Here is a 17,768-nt window from a genome sequence, read left to right as displayed (position 1 = left end):
GGATGTAAGAAGCGAGAACACCGATTCGCTGGCGATTGTAGCGCACGTTGCGTTCCATACTCAGCTAAGCATATCTGTAGTAGATGTCGAGCTTCGGAGCAGCAAAGTCTGCATGCTTTGCCCAAAACTGTGAAAATATGAAAAGATGCTCATAAAATACAAAAGCACCTATTTGCGCCTTCCAATACTGCCACTTGTTTTCTTTTGAAAATTGAAAATTGGTTTTTTGGAAAGCAAATGGCGCAGTATCTGTCTCACATCTCGGCGGACACCTGAACCGCGCCGTAAGGGAAGAGATAGAGGGAGTGAAATATAAAAGGAAGAAAGAAATGCCATAGTGAAAGGTGCCGGAATAATTTCGACCACCTGGGCATATTTAACGTACACTGACATCGCACAGCACACCGGCGCCTTTGCGTTTCGCCTCTAAAGAAACGCTGCTGCCGCGTTCACTCTCGTAACCGGGTACTGCGGATCAGTGGCCAAGCGCCCAAACCACTCAGCCACCGCGGCGGGTCTTTCGTTTTGAGCCATCATGAGCAGTGATTTTAAATGACATCGCTTCCTTTGGAAAATAGCTCTGAAATCTGAAATCAAGTTCGAGAGCTTCAACAGCGTTCTGCCGACTCATGTCTAAGGGCTCAGTTGCAGGCACCTAAACATCTTTGAAGAAGAAGAAGAAGATGAAGTTTATTCACATCACATTACATGATGCAGGAAGCCTGCAGAAAAAGCTGCCAGAAGCCAGCTTGACAGGGCCGCAGGCCCCCTTTCATTGGCAGTTTGCGGAATGTCGTAAAAAAAAGTTTATACACAGCATATTTTATCACAACATGTAAAGAAAAAAAAGTGAAAAATACAACATATTACAAGAAAAAACGCTAAAACATATATACTGTTACCACATTTCAGTGTAACACGTGCTCACATTTTTAATACATTGATGGGGAAATATTATAGACACAAAATCTCGTTTTACTTCGTTTTGAAAAGATCGCGCACTGCTTTGAAAGTTATATTGCCGAGTTGGATATTTTTAGCTTGCAAACTGTTTAGTAATCGGGGTAACTTGTTTTGCAGCATTTGTAGACCGCATGTAGTTCTACTTGTGTTAACCTTCCATGGTTCAAAATGACGCGTCTGGTATGAATCTACATTCTTTTCTAGCTGAGCTATGTTCTTAGTAGTACAATTGTTACATTTAGTTTCTTGTTTGAACAACTTGCAAAGCCGGTAGTCATAGGATTTTGTTACTGGAATTACATTGTATTTTTTAAATAATTCATGTGTGTGGTAGTGCATTGGTACATTTTTGACAGCTCTTAAAAACTTTTTTTGGAGAATGAGCACTCTGTCTATATTAGATTTAGTAGTCGATGCCCACACCAAGTGACAATATTTAAGTCTAGGGGAGAAAAGACCATTATAAATCAGCATCAGAATGTGGCGAGGGAATACATGGCGATTTCTCGAAACAATGCCTGCTATTTGTGATAGTTTGTTTGTAATATAATCTATGTGGGCATCCCATGACATTGTGTTTTGAAAAATGACACCCAGAGTTTTAAAACTAGACACAATCTCTACAGGAGTTGACCGTAGTGTAATTGTGTTTTGTGTGTCTATGTTTTTGTTCCTAGTATGATACAAAACTGCTTTAGTTTTATCAGCATTAATCTTCAAGCTATTTTTTTGGGTCCATTCATCAAGCTTACCAAGCGCTACATTTGCTGCAGCTATTAGCTGATCACTTGATTCTCCTGTGAAAAACACGCTTGTATCATCCGCATAATTCACAAAAGTAGCGAATGGAGCGATACCGTAAACATCGTTCACGTACAAATTGAACAAAAAGGGGCCCAGGATGCTGCCTTGCGGCACACCCTGGGAAACATGAAGTGCATCTGATAAAGAATCACCAATGGCTACAATTTGGGTACGATGTTTAAGGTAGGATTCCATAAGAACACCGGCCTTTCCGCGAATGCCATAATGTTCTAACTTCCTAATAAGTATTGCGTGGCTGATAGTGTCGAATGCTTTCGAAAAGTCAACGTAAAGGCCCAAGACTAGCTTACCTTTCTCCAAACCGCTTAAAATGTGTTCTTTCTTTGTCAAGAGGGCAAGTTCAGTGCTAAATCCTTTGCGGAAACCGAACTGGCTACTAGCTAGCAATTTGTGTTTTTCTTGAAATGCTGTCAATCGGTTTAAAATTGCTTTTTCAAAGACTTTGGAAAAGACCGGGAGAATTGATTTGGGCCGATAATTTCCCATATCATTTTTGTCACCTTTCTTATATAGCACGCTTACTCGAGCGACTTGCATTTTGGGCGGAAATATGGCCTGCTGAAAGCATAAATTAAGTACATGCATTAAGCATGGAGCAAGAAAATGTGCAACGTGTTTGATTGGTTTTACCCTGAATTCCATCTACGTCTTTGGCACTGCTATTTCTTAAATTCAGAATTATTCTTGCAATTTCTGTCTCACTTACTGGAGTCAGAAACACCGAGTTATCATTACGCGGAAAGTTTGCTAGGTCATTGGAGCAAATGGCGGTGTTACCTTGAACAAAATGTTGGTTGAATGCGTTCGCGAGGGTTTCTCCTGTTAACTCAGCATCATGTCTTTTTATCTTACACACTTTTTCAGTTCCTATCTTGTAATTTAGCATCGAGTTCAGTCTACGCCAAACTGCATCCGTTTGTCCTGCTGCAGGCATAAATACATTGTCTAAATATTCACGTCTGGCTTTTTTTATATCTTTGTCTAGATGATTACGGAAAGCTTTAAATTCTAGTAGTATTTTTTGTCTTTGCTTTTGACAAATTGGTGGTACAAGTTATTCTTTTTTCTAATCCTCGCGGAAAGTTCTGCGTTAACCCATGGTTTTCGGATTTTTCTACCGTTCTTCCTTGCTACTAAAGGAAAACTCTCCCCATAGATTGGTTTCAGTATTTTCATGAATGTGTCATAAGCAACGTTCGCATCTTCGCTACCAAAAACTTGATCCCACGAAGTGCGTGAAACTTTGCTATAAAACTTGGAAAGGTTGCAGTGTGTCATATGTTGAACGAAATATGCATGTCGTGCTTTATTTTTGCTGAACTGACTTTTCGCGCACAAAAATATAGGCAAGTGATCACTGAGATCTGACGTAAGTACACCCGCTTTGATTCTACATGCGTCAATATTAGTAAGGAACACATCAATTAATGAGGATGAACTTTCTGTCACTCTCGTCGGCATATCAATAGTGTTCCTAATACCATGCGTGTTCAACAAAACAGAAAAGTTAGTTTGCAAAGAAGCATTCGTCATATTTATGTTGATATCACCACCAAATATAATACTATAACGAATAATATCAACAAAGGAGAACAGCGTTTCTAAGTAGTCAAAGAAAGGCGCCATCTTTCCATGTGGAGGACGGTAACAAACTACCAATAAATTGTTGTGAACAAGAACAGATATAATTTCATAATCATCTGTAACGATGGAAAAATTTTCAAGCAGTTCATATTCGTACATTTTGTTTATCAAAATGCAAATTCCGCCACCCCTTCCAGAGGAGCGATTTAAGTATTAGGATTTATACCCAGCAAGTTTATAAACGTCGGTGCTGTCCGTTGACCATGTCTCAGTTAGCAATACACAATCTAATGACTCATTTAGCTCATCAAGAAGTAAATCCAGACCTAATTTTTTATATTTGATTGATCTTATGTTCAGATGAAAGCATTTAAATGACTGCAAAAACGGTTTCCCTATGTGTTTCTGGAAGTCGTGCGGCAAAACGTAGGACGCCATATTCATGAGTCATCCGCCTTTAGGCAAGCTTCTCCAGGTCGCCAACGTTCGCTACCATTCGGCATTCTGTCCATCAGCCTTTCGTACCAGAACTCGGCCATTGCTATGCCACACGTATTTGTATTCCTTAACTTTTGCCCAGTTCTTAGCCTCGAACAACAGTGCACGGGTTCTTTTCGTTAGGTTTTCTAGCACGAAGATATTTCCGTCTGCTTCTTGCAGTTTCTTTCTGTTTTGCCACCACGCGTCCCTGTCAGCTTGCCTTGCGAAACGACAAATTATGCCTGGGATCTTATCTTTTTTTGCTGGCAGACGGTGAACTGCCACTACATCATTCTCTGAGAGTGCAGGAAGTTTAATTTGGGCAGTCAGTGCATTTATCTTATCCAACAGGTTTTCTTTATCAGTTTCTTGGATGCCATGAAATTCTAGGTTGAGGCGGCGGCTCCTCCATTCAAGGTCATCAATGTCATCTTTCAGTGAGTGACATCATCATTCTGTGTTTCGACCTTTTCCACCCTCTTCCTTAGTGCTTTCACCTCGCGCTCGTTCCGCTCTGTGCGTGAAAGCAAATCATCGTACTGGTCGCTTAACAGCTGCAATGAGTCTTCGATACCGTCAATCGTTTCTTTAAGAGGCAGCAGTTGGTCAAGCTTATCACTAATTGCCATCATCCAGATCCTCAGATCCGCGCTATCATCACTGGCGAGTTTTGCATCCGCGTAGCCGGCGTGCGTGCTTTCGAGCGCCTACAAAAAATGCAGCGCCAGGCTTTACGGTATTCATCTCCCTTTGTTTTGAGCGTAGCATCGGTAATTCCGGCGCATTTCCCAGTGTGGTATCCGTGACCACTCACTGCAGTCAATAGTGCCATCTGACGAGGTGCAATCTACAGAACACACAGAGCACTGCAAATGTGGGGGCATTGTCACAAAACGTCACACCTTGGCAGCAGCAGCAGCGATTCAAATGATACTTAAAACATTGATATGTGACCTGACTTCCACTAACCTGCAAGATCACAATGAAGATGTGGCTTGAGATGCTGCTCGCTCGTCGGTGCCGCTGCTGCCAATGCGATCGGCCAGTCCAGTCTCGCTGTATTTGTAGCCTTCCGTCGATGTCATCGCTGGGTGTTGGTCTTAGCGGCGTAGGAAGGCAGCTTCCAGGGTGATAGGCGTCGTTCTTGATCACCAGCGATGCCCATGTGCCCGAACAGTCAAGGCAGCTCTGTATCTGCAAGATCACAATGAAGATGTGGCTTGAGATTCTGCTCGCTCGTCGGTGCCGCTCAAGCCACTCACTCATTGTGCACCAGTACCAACAAGATGGGAACAAAAATCATGCAACAACATGATCACTTTCGTTTTGAGTGATCGTGGTGTTTGCACGATTATTGTTCCAACCTGGTTGTTACTGGCGCACAAAGAGTGATTGCCGTGTTCTTTGTTCCTTCAAAACTGTTTGTGTATCTGCAACACATTCCTTAGACGTGAGTCAGCAGAGCACTGCTGAATCTCTCCAGCTTGATGCCAGATTTGAGAGTAATTTTCCAAAGGAAGCGGTGTTATTTAAAGTCAATGCTCCTTAAAAAACGTCTAGGCAAGGCAGTGCGAGGTAGAAAACACGCTGTCTGTCCTACGGATGCGGTCTCGACAGGACAAAGGAAATTCTAGGAACTCGCAAGCAACTGGCAGGCTGAATTTGACCTTTGATTTTATTTTTACAATCACCTGCGTGCTGCCGAGTAGAGAAGTCAACTAGTGCCAAACACGTTTGTAGAAAAGTGAATATTTTATTGAACGAAATTATGAAGCTAACACTTCTGGCACATAAGCACCACTACAGTTATAGCGATATTGAAATTCTAATGCAAGAGAAGTATTTTCCTGGTGACGGAACCGAACAACATCTATTGCATTCCCTCAGTTCTTGTGGGCGACTAGAATTAGGAGAAAAATGAACGAGAGCTTTACGCTCGAGATGTCATACAACACGCCACTGGGATGGCGGCGCTTGAGAGAAAAACGCAGTGCGAGTTTCAAAAAATATTTTCCTGCTAACTCGCATGTTCTCATATCTTTACGGATGCAGTGGGATTCATACATGATCCGAGAATAAAAACGGATCCTGTCCAAACACTAGTCGAATGTTTTCTTCTGCTTCTTCCTCTTAAAACATGGCACGTATCGACATGAGGTGATTGGCCACATTGTAAAGACATTAACAAGGAAATATCCATATCCGATTACGACAAAATATTACCGCCAAACGTGAATTTAAAAAAATGTGTCAATTAGAAACTACACAACAATATTTAAAGCAAAGTAGCAAACAGCATTTTGGTGAAAAAAGAAGAGCGCGAAGAATTTTAAAAGAGCAAATCATCCTTCCAGTTGCAATTATGTAATCGTGGATAATCCCACAAATTGAACCCAATGCAAATCCTGTGCCGCTTGCACCGAACGATAATAACACTTTCAGAGATAACGGGAGCCCTAACCTGGAGAGAGGAACCTCCAGGTGAATCTTCCTCTGAAGTGCGAACTGTGGACAGTAGAGGAGAAAATTGTCTGCAGATTCAGCTTCCCCGCATGCGTCACATAGGTTTGTCGGTGTCAACCCACACCTGCCTGGATATAAATTCAAACTGAGAATTCTGCACCGCAACCGCGTCATTGATGCCTATCACAGCCTGGTTCCAATTATAGGCTAAGTGCTGATAATCAGTGGCATTTAGTACGGGATCGCGTAACCTGGCTGATAGGTGTTGGAACCACTCAAACCTGGAAATCGCCAGCAGACTGAAATTCGGTAAGCAAATAAGGTGTTGGTACGCACTATGAAAAAAGCGTCTATTTATTATAGCCGAATGTTTTTTTCTTCTAGCGCATCATCATTTTTTATAATTGTTGGCGATAGTGTTGAAGACCAAAGAACAAATAAAATGCGCTACATATTTATTAAATTTAATTTCACCACTCCACGTGAACATATCGGGCAAGTCAATATTTCTGATTTCTGTGGATAATGCAATCTTATTCTGCAGTTACTGCGAACTGTCTGAACATTGCATCATTCAGGGTAAAAATGGAACATAATACTTTCTTGAAATTTTCGCCAGGCTTCACGGGAAAGTTACTTGCATTATTGGACAAACTTTCTACACTACATGCCTATTCCTGCAAGGCGGTTTCTCCCATCAATTTGGAGGTAAAAATTACTCAGAATCGCATTAAGTAGCTTTAAAGGACCAACATTATAGACCTAAATGCTTGCTTGAGATGATTTGCTGTATAAGACATGTAAAGCTTAAAAGAAATGATTTCTATGTTCTCTTAAGCTGTGAGAAAGAATCGTCGGCATTTATTTATTGTCTAACTGCATATCATGCTTATCATTAAAAAGTGTGCAGTATCAGACCAACGAAAAAAACTGAAATGTAAGACGCAAAAGGCACCCGTGTGCTTTGTGTTGTTAGTGCACGTTAAAGATTCTCAGGTGGCCGAAATTATCCCGGAGCCCTCTACTATGGCGCGTCTCTCTTGCTTTCTTTTTTCACTCCCTCCTTTGTTCGTTCCCTTACCGCACGGTATTGGGTCCACCGTGATGGGAGAAAGTTATCGCGCCATTTTCTTTCCTCAAAAACCAATTTTCATTTATTGCAAGGCCCACGCGCAACTAAGCCAACGGGCAAGAAGTTCCGAAGGTTATCACATTACAGCAAAATCTGAGTAAAAAATTACCAAATCAAATTAAGTATGCTTCAAACAATCGTTCAAACGCCAACATTGTTACCAATTGCGGAAAACTACTACCTAATCATTTTAATCGCTTAATGTGAAATCATAGCATCAAAGGATAACTTTATTATTCAAGTATTTGAAGATTGCTTTCACAAACCTTGATGTGCATATTGTTGAACCATAAGTAATATTTGGCGCGCTACTTTAGCTCGACCCAGATATGCACATCTAAAATATTACTGAAATCTTTATTTTTCAAACATTAGCAGTATCGCTTCTCAATTATTGCCTTAACAATGTAATACGACATCGGTTATAGTACGCAGATTGTTTTTGCAAGCGCGTACAAGCACCGTTTTTGCTTACCGCCCCTCACCAGAGCGCGCGAGCTGACTGGTCCCAATGCCGCGTAGATATCCAGCGCCAGGCGTCTTTTAGTGTCCTGATAGCAATCTTCGCATTCGAAATAAATGCGCGCAGTAGCGACTGGGATACTCGCTCGCTAAAAGTCTCCAATCTGCGGCGCGCACCTGTTCATCGCAATTTATTCTTCCTGCAGATTTTCTTGTACATAACTCGCAATGGCTACCACAGAGTACACGTAACGTTATACAGGCGCAACAGTTTGTATGGTACATTTACATCTTGCAAGCACAACATCGAGTTACTGTGCCAGAAACAACACAGCAATTCTTAGGCCGAATTTCGAAGATTGATGCAAGACCACTTTGGGTGCCGGTAGTTTCCTAGATACTATGATTACAAACAATCGTCGATGGTCCACTCTTGATAATCCTGAGCCTCGTTACAAATTAAGTTCAGGCAAACAGCCAGAACATCGTGGTTATGCGCAAGGTTCCTCCCAATACGAAATATTTGAGTGATAGAAATGGTATTTTTGGCAGGAAATTTTATAACTGTGCTATAGTTTTCCGCGAGCGTTCAAGCATCCGCTTTTAGCGCTCTATATTATCGCGTCGCTCGATTATAGAAGCCTTTTGAAAATTTTCGGACACTGGATTTATTCCGGAGCGAGGAAAAACTAAGATTTTCGACAGTTGTCTATGTGACCAACTTGAGCCTTCGTCCGTCAGTACGAGTCATCACCATCATCATCAGCCTGACTACGCCCACTGCTGGGCAAAGGACTCTCTTCATTCTCTATGAAATTATCCCTGTGCTTTGCCAGCTGCGCACGCCGTATACCCGCAAACTTCTTAAACCGAGTATGGATGAACGGTGCACTAAACAGGCGTGCGACTGTTCGGAGATGTCGAAGCTCTATTGCATACCGCGACATTCATTCTCCCTTGAGAGTAGAACGGATTGACCTGGGCAGTATGCTAGCTTTGTTTTTGTTTGTGTTGCTTTTCAATACTTCGTGAATTCAACTGCATGAGGTGATGACAAATTTTTCTGTGGTTTGCATGATGAGCTCAGCCTCGAAGGTTTTCTATGACAACTGTATTCTTCAAGTCGTCAGCGGTGAATCGACCTCCACGCCTTACTGCATTGACGGAGCGAACACACAAGCAAGACCTGCGAGACCAACCGCATATGCATGAATCGCGCTGTAGGGCTTTCCTCCTCTTCCTGACTCTTCCAAGTATAGCCACTCAGTGAAGACTGCTTTCGCGCGCCCGTCGTTATTCCCTTACGCAATCTCAACAAACCTTAACGAGTAGAGGCAGCGGTCTTCATTTTCATTTGCAACTTCCCTGCCGTGTTTCAACTTGCGTGAGCAGCCACTTGTGAGAGATTGCAAAGCTGTGCATAACTCTTTCTACTTGAAACACCATGAATAGAACGCTGATCCAGCAGCGCCTGCAAGCAGCGCTTCGTCGACAGCCCACGCTTTAGGCTTAAACGGATTTCAAACGCAAACACCCATCTGTGCTAGGCTCTCCGGCTGGTTACCTCAAGGGGCTCGTTTATGTGCTTTTCGTGGTCCGCTATTCGTAGAAAAAATTAATGGCTTGCTTCGGCTTTCACGCTGAGAAAGGCAACAAGGACAGATGTTTTTGATGAACAACGTAGAGTTCTATGCTTAAATGACGAGAGCTCGTTAGCGGAAATATAGCATATACTGAAAAGGCAACACGTTTTGTTTTCAGTCACACAAAACATCGTGTGTGATATAGGACAGGGAGAAAACTAATAATTATAATTGGTTTTTGGGGAAAGGAAATGGCGTAGTGTCTGCCTCGTATATCATTGGACACCTGAACCGCGCCGAAAGGGAAGGTATAACGGAGGGAGTGAAAGAAGAAACGAAGAAAGAGGTGCCGTAGTGGAAGGCTCCGGAATAATTTTGACCACCTGGGGATCTTTAACGTGCACTGCCATCGCACAGCACACGGGCGCCTTAGCGTTTTCCCTCCATAAAAACGCAGCCGCCGTGGTCGGGCTCGAATCCGGGAACTCCGGATCAGTAGCCGAGTGCCCTAACCACTGAGCCACCGCGGCGGGTGGAATCTTCAAAAGTTTACAAATAATTGTTGAACTTGGCAGATATATTGTGACGAAGTTCTGTTTCCCTTCATTCGTAGTAAGGTTAAACACCAGTGTTGTTGACTGCTGGTAGCGCGATCTGAAGCGCTCGCGTCTCTGGCTCCTCCTTCAAGGGGCTTCAAGGGGGTCGGTTTGGTCAAAGAACTTATTTGTGGTATGGTCGGATGTGGCACCTCTTAGACGAAACCGACTTCAAGCATGCGGCGACCATTAGAAAGTAGGAGGTACTACACCGGTAGTGCTAAACGATTCCTGCTTAGGTCTACTCATCAGGATCAGAAAGTCTTTTTTTTTGTAGCCGCGCGCCCCGTTAAGCAGCACATCTGTTTCGTGCTGAACAGCGCGCAGTGTGTCCCTGGCTGCTTGCCCTTCCTATACTGACCGTGCTACATCCGCTAAACTTCTCCCTCAAGCGCGTTGTGTTTGGCGGCCTTTTTAGCATCGTAGCTGACGTTCAGGACTGGGACGTTAAACGCGACGCGCCATGCCTCACAAATAAAAGTAAGCTATAAAATAATGAGCGTCTATTTTCTCTGTGCCAATTTAGGAGTTGTTTTCATCTTGACGGATTGCGGTGTTCGTGTGAATTCGATCACATTCTTTTTTACTGGTATACGAAGGGTGAGATACTTGCCCTTTGTTACCCCCATGTTGTTGTGGTAAGTGCTGCTCACATTGCAAAAACTGTCAGGAGTTCAATGCTGAAGCTTTTTTTTTTACTTTTATGTCACATTCCCGTGTAATTACCGAAGAAATTGATGTCAGTTGAAAGGGGGGTTCTACTAGAAGGCATAGGGTAACGGTGGGAAGTCGGAAAGACAAACCATCTCTGCCCTAAGATTGCTGCCTTGGCAGGACAAAGAAAATCCTAGGAAGAGGCAAACAGCTATCAAGAAGTTTTAGGCATTTGATTGCTTAGACAGCCACCTGCGTGCTCGGGAGCAGATAATTAGTTTACCTTCATCAACAAGCGCCAAACTTTTATGGAAAGAAACAAAGTATTTTGAAGAAAAATATGACGTGGACACTATTTGACACATTTCATAATGGCGAGATTTTTAACGCCATAGAGGCTCCTATGCGCTAGCAATATTTTCCTGGCGGCTGTTCCGAAAGTAGTGTTCTGAATTCCCTGAAGACATGGGTGCTGCTATAAGGAGGGCAAAGACGAATAACAAGAGCTTTACGCAGTTGGTGCCACAGAACGCACAACTATGCTTGTAAAAGTTATGAGTTTATAAAACTCAGTATGATTTTTCTAGTCCTTCGCACCTAAATTAAGTCGCCTGCTTGTTACTTTTTACGGATTCTACAGGATTTATTCGTGGAACGTGGCAATAAAAAGATTCTGTTTCAACACTGTTTGAATTTTTTTCTGTCTCCCGGCGTCAGTTTTACAATCGTTTCCATTCACTTTGAAGACCAAAGATATATTTACTTCCACTATTTTCACCTGCAATTTCGAAACGAGCAATTAGTTATATCGGTTTGTCGACGAAAATGCCAAAAACTTCTTAACATTGCATCAATGAGGTAAAAACAGTTAATAATCTTTTACCAGGGTTCATGGCAAGCTAACGTTATTGAAATATATTCCTCTTCTTCCACTGTTTGGAATGCTTGCAGCAGAGGGGTTTATCGTTTCAATATAGGAGTAAAAGTTTTTAGTTCTTTGATATTTGTTGCTCTTTTTTCGTGATTATTTTCGTTTATATGGGGAAACTTGGTGTGGATTTTGTCTACTAGGGGAAGGAAGTCGGTAGATTGTCAGCCCTGTGAATATTTCGAGGCGAAGAAATGACAGGAAGGGTGGATCGTTGCAAAACGTAAACACAGAAGAGTGCGATAAACCGGTGCCCATGAAGGAGCGGCGGGAATATCTGCTAATTATTTTGCATATGAATGAAGAGAATTGAAAATTGCATGGAACTATTTTGTTGTTTCCTCGCCTGTCTGTTACAATGGCCACTTACGTTGACCACTCTCCTCAGAAATTAAGCATCTTTCAGACGCTCTAGTAATACTGGAGGTTTGCAGAAACAATTATTTATCCACAATCCAGTGCATGTTGGGTCAGCAGTAACTCAAAAACTAAGGACATAAGTACTTTTTGTTTTGAAAAAACCGAATTGACCGATCACTAGCTTTTGTCATTTATTTCAAGGGTGGCGATTTAAAGAGATATCGACACCCACATTGCTGACAATAAAGACGTGGTGGGATCTCGATAATAATTTAAAAAATAACAACAGCTCTTCCATGACACCAGGGTTTAATATCCCCGTGATAATCTTGCCAATTAGATGATCAAAGTTGGCGCAACACCTTTCCCACGCAAATAACTACTAAGAAAATACTGTCGCTCGTTAATCTCGCCAGTGCCGTTATATGTCAGGTAAGGATATAATTACGCAAAAACTTTATTCATGAACTATTCACAAATACAACCACTGTCCCGAAGTAAAAGCTCACCGCCCGTACCGCTAGCTATTGCATTGTTTTCAGACAAATAAAAAACTTCATAGCCCGAAATAACATTTTGATGGAGGGTTTAGATATGTTTTAAAATTTTTATTTGCTCTCGTTGTGGAATGTTTATTTGTTGTTTCTATCGCTGCAAGCCCTAAATCGGCTACGAAGGCTTGGAGCTGGACTATGAAGCCTAAGAACTGAGACTGACACCCTAGAGTGCGTGTTGCCAAACCGCCGATCACAATTGCTTAGCAGTGCCTTTGGTAATAAAGTTTGTCGCCGAATGGAAGGTTGAGAAAAGCTTGACATTTCAAAAATACCAAGAATTATACGTATTACTTTGCAACGTGAATAGCGGCTTGCGCTTATGTTGAAAAATTCACAGCGCTTGAACAATAAAACAGAAGAAAACGTCCACAATGCACTTCATCTCTTGCTGTTCTGACTTGATATAAAGAGAACAGAGAAGAAGAGATGTCAAGCAAACGTTTTTTTTTCGTTTAATTTCATATATACGTCCCCACAAAGAAATCTCGCGTTGATCGTTTTTGCTACGTGTTTATTTTTGAACATGAGCATGTTTTTACAACATGCAGCATACTAAAACGGCATCCAGAATGCCACGGAAACCAGTCATTCTAAATTTGTCGTAGGCTTGCCAGAAAGAAAAAGTTAATCTATACGGACTAGACGCGCAACGTGCAGGCTGGTAACTTGGTGTTCTTTGCCGGTAACACATTGGATATGAAACGTAGAAAACCCAATCAGGGAAGGAGACAGTGAGGGACAATGGTGACATTTAGAAATAACCGTAGATGTGTGGCTGCGGCCTCCGGAAGGTAGTGCGTTAAAGGCTGCTTATTATTTCTGTCTTCGAGAGGTGCCCGCTGTGTACCAGGCGATGCGGACAGGGCAGTTTTAATTTTTATATATTCTTGGACTGCCACCATTTGCGATATCGTGTTGGATTAGGTAAAAACATTATTTTGTTAGAGCTAACGGTGTTCTTCGAATAAGAAATATTTACCACTTAAGAGACCAAAAATGCTGTTTAATCAAATCTTCGGCAGCAATTCGCCGGAAAATAATTTTCTCATATCACAAAATAATTTACTTTGAATGAACTGTAGTCGCCTTTCTTAGTGCAATTCTCAGCAGCACCAGGACGCTATTGCGTGCTCTAAGAGGTACTTTTAGCGTGGAACAAAACGCTAACTCAAACGCGGTGATGGAAAAACAGGCAATTGCACTCCGGGTAAATTAAGACTTTCACGCAGTGGTCTACGCCCCATTCAAGAACCTTCAGTCTCATCTTCAGGCCCTCTTGAATTTAATCGTGCCATTTTGCTGTTCCTCTTTTAGTTCTCTGGCTTCTATTTCATTTTATGCTGACAGTGTAGTGTGAACGAAAAAATAATTATAAAAGAGCCTCGCATTAATGTTTCAGTCATAAAACTCATATCAAACGGATTGACTTGAAGGATGAGATACATCCCCAAACCCTATCTAAGAATGAAAAAGACAACGTACCGCAAATCTAAATCTCGGAGAACAGCGCAGCTCTGCACTCTATGCTATCACGCGTTAGTTGTGCTCATGCATTTTCGATAATAACTAAAGCATTGTCTTCTGCGTAAGAACAGTCATAGGAAGGCAGGTGCCTAAACCCACGAGGCATCTCACAACGCAAGTTCTGATTTGCTGAGAGGCTGAGCGTTTTCTTGTAAGAATTACACCCATTAAGTTTAAGGAAGTTGGCAAAAACCGAAATTATTTTTGAAGACGTCCAAGTCAGAATCTTTGCCAAAAAATCTAAAGTATTTTTTGCAGAAAATATTACTCAGAGCACACAATATTGATACCAGTGGTTGAGGAATCACATCAGTATGCTTAATAAAGGTTGCTTTACATCACTGAGGAAATTTAAAAGCTTCTCAGCGCTGTATTATTTCCAGGTTGATGAAAACATGATTGCAGCTTTCTGACTGTTCTGTACTGTGACCTCGTCCTTACCGCGCCAGTATGTCAGCACGCGGTATTAAGTCTCCCTTTTCTTTCCGTTGGCTAAAGTGCTGCCCCCATTTCTACATATGTGGCTATTTTTGGCGACCGCGCACCCTTTGTGACGTCACATGAGACTCTTTTTACGTGTGCAGTACACAATCTCGCATTCTGCTCGCGTTGCCATTGATTACCTCATCTGTCGACTGGATGCGGTGGTCACAGAAAAAAAAGGAACCCCTTGTGTGGGCGATAGGCTCGCCCTAGTGTTTGAACGAGAATTCATACGTCATGCCAGCGGCGCATTCCCTACAGCGGCATTGTGCGCTACGTTGCGGAGCCCATGAGCGATACCTCAGGGACTACAGTTTCAAGCAAACGGCAAAACTGTTCGTTATCCTTGTCTTCTACCATTAGGCTTCCATGAATATAATTCGTTCAGTGCTTTCGACAAGAATATATTAAGTTCCCAGCTCTGAGGCCATAAATAGAGCAGAGAGATACACCGCAAGTACAATACAAGGAGCTAATAAAATATAGAAGCACACAGCAACAGATAAGCAAGCTGAGAAAACCAATTTTAGTGTCCGAAATTTAAGTTGCTCCGGAAATTTCAGCAATTACACTTAGACTGGGATGCGTAGTCACATCCGTAGAATGTGCAGAACTGGTCTTGTGTACAATGCGGCTTACTTGTGGAAAAAGTTTGGTTTGCTTAAGTGGGCGGTGTGTTCTCGCCTTTGTGAAAATTGTAACGGTAAAGCAGATGTGCGTGGAGAGTTCATAATTTGGTATGCAGTGCAGCAGATGTGGATCTAGTGCGCAGCCGAGTCGATGACCCATTGTCGATGCCAGTTCACAATTTGTTGTTGATTTCAAGTGTAGACAAGTTTCTATAGAATGCACCTCCGTCGCCGAAAGAAGCAGTCAAGTGAAGCTCGAAAGTGCTGTCCAGAAAAGCTGGACATGGTAGGACCAACGGACGTCGGTGCGACACAGCTCTCTTCTGTTCGCCGTTTCGTTTTCTCCTTTGCGGCAAGCGTTACGGAAATCAATCTTACCTTCATTTTAGCACATCCACATTTGCTCAAGAGATGAACGTTGCGACATCATTTTTATTGTTTCTGGCACAAATTCCTGGCACATATTTCGATTCAGCAATTATGAGGAAATGCTGCAGAGTGGGGAATCCCTGTGTGTTACCGATTCTACGTGCGTTGTCTGCACGGAGTGTTTCATTGTCGGTATGGTGGCTATAAGTGTCTGACGCAGCTAGCGCAGTCTGCTACATCAACGTAGTGTGTCCTCACGAGAAATAAGCTACACTTTGTCGAGTTTTTTAGCGGCTGTAGAGCTGGTTGCAGCGGCCATTTCTCCAGTGGGGTCATTACGCGGGTGTACACATTGTCTCGCTTTATTTTAAAATGAGCTGTAAATATCACGACCTCGTTTTCCCATAGCCCTTATTCTAGGCCAACTGATACGGATATCAGCATTGGATTTACTTCGGGTACGAGCGATGTTTTGTTTTTTTCCCGAGACAGGATGGGTGCAGGGCTTGATACGACACATCACAAAAGTATTTTCGATACCGACACCCGTTGCACTCAAAAATATAATTGCCGGGGCAAGTACAGGATGTCGAACTAAAACTGATTTCCGAAACATATATTCAGCACTGCATCATCGATAACTCGATACACCACTCAAATCGCTAGAGTTCATAATGCTGATAATATTATCTGCTAAGTAAAATTTCTTCATGGTTATTGAAATTTTTATTGCATTTGATATAGCGAACTGTATTTCAAAAGGCTTGAACGAATTCAGCCGCATAAATTGCGCCCATTTTATTACGCTCAACTGTACGTGCATCTGGTCTGGTTAAAACTTTAGCAATGTAGTGAAGCCATGGTGAGGTTGAACCGGTGCCTTTCATAAGCACCCTCGTAACATCTTTTTTTTAAACCTAATGTTATTCACACGGACCGGTCTCTGAGCCCTTTATTTAATGCGAATAAACCTGAAACTCTTTCTGATTATCCTCGTTTGTTACAGCAGTATTTACCAGTCACCTGTGCTTTTCCTTGTGCGAAAAGTATCAAGCCTGTACGCTTCGGAGTACTGAGCAGTTATTTCTTCACCACAGGTGTTCAACCAACGAGGAATGTTTAACCAAGTTAAACATTCTTCGTTAACGAATAGAAGGCAAAAAAAGCCTCTGCATGCAGTAGGACACGAGTATATTGCCTTATATTTTATGAAGGTGACTTTTTATTCGACAGTGTTAAGGGTCCTATTCCGCTGAGAAACCACCGTAATTTCTGGTGTCCTTTCGAGCAAATCGGGATTGGTCGAGAAGGTCGTGACACAACCACATGACCTCGCACGGGCAATTAAAACAAGTCAAGTCAACTTTATTCCAGACATGTAAAGAAAATCACACGGCTGAGGAGTAGGGGAAAAAAGCCGCAATATTGCGGCTTGACAACGTTCCCTTCCCCTAAACTACATCGGCGGCAGGGATAATGAAAGCATATAAAGCATACATACAAACATACAAAGCACTTAGTTCACAATAAGAACGTACGGTTTATCCGCAACCGGAAAAGCAATCAACATAATATATCTTACATCACATACAAAAAGAAAAGGCATTTCAAAGCGAACACATTCCAACACAAAGAGCAATCAAGGCATCGCAAAGGCGAGGCTAGCAAAAATTATAAAAATAAAGTTTTCATCTGTTGGTTTGAAGGTAAACTAACGGAAGAGCTGGGTAGGAGAAATTGATTAGGCAAAGTAGGTAAGGCGTAATTTAGTGTCTGAAATCCGTAATTAGTGCGAGGACGTGGAACATACCAAACTTCATAATGGCGGGTTAGATGGGAGTGCGTATTTTCGCGTAAATTGATAGTTTCTTCTAAGAACGGCATTCGACGTTCGGACAAGGATTTGTACAGTTGGAGGAGGCGAAAATTATAAAACGAGGAAACTTTAATTATATTATATTTCGAGTATAAAGGCCCAGAAGACGAATAAGAAGGCACATTTGCTATTGCTTTCAGCGCAGTTTTTTGTACCGTTAACAGCTTGTTTTTATTAGTGGCAGTAGTGCTGCCCCAGATTAAGTTACAATATCTTATATTGGATTCGAACAGTGCGATATACAGAAGAAGCTTGGTTCTCTCAGGTAGCTTATATTGCATTTTTCTAAGAATTCCGACT

At 42.2% G+C, this 17,768-nt stretch overlaps 1 pseudogene; it reads right to left on the bottom strand.

The window, feature by feature from the left end:
* Positions 1-3,829: 3,829 nt before the first annotated feature.
* LOC144110793 (uncharacterized) overlaps positions 3,830-17,768 on the bottom strand; it is a 39,542-nt pseudogene continuing 25,603 nt past the window's right edge.

The sequence above is a fragment of the Amblyomma americanum genome, chromosome 11 (assembly GCF_052857255.1).
Source record: "Amblyomma americanum isolate KBUSLIRL-KWMA chromosome 11, ASM5285725v1, whole genome shotgun sequence".
Taxonomy (NCBI): domain Eukaryota; kingdom Metazoa; phylum Arthropoda; class Arachnida; order Ixodida; family Ixodidae; genus Amblyomma; species Amblyomma americanum.
Note: the sequence above shows the minus strand (reverse complement) of the source record. Positions and strands in the feature narration are given on the sequence as shown.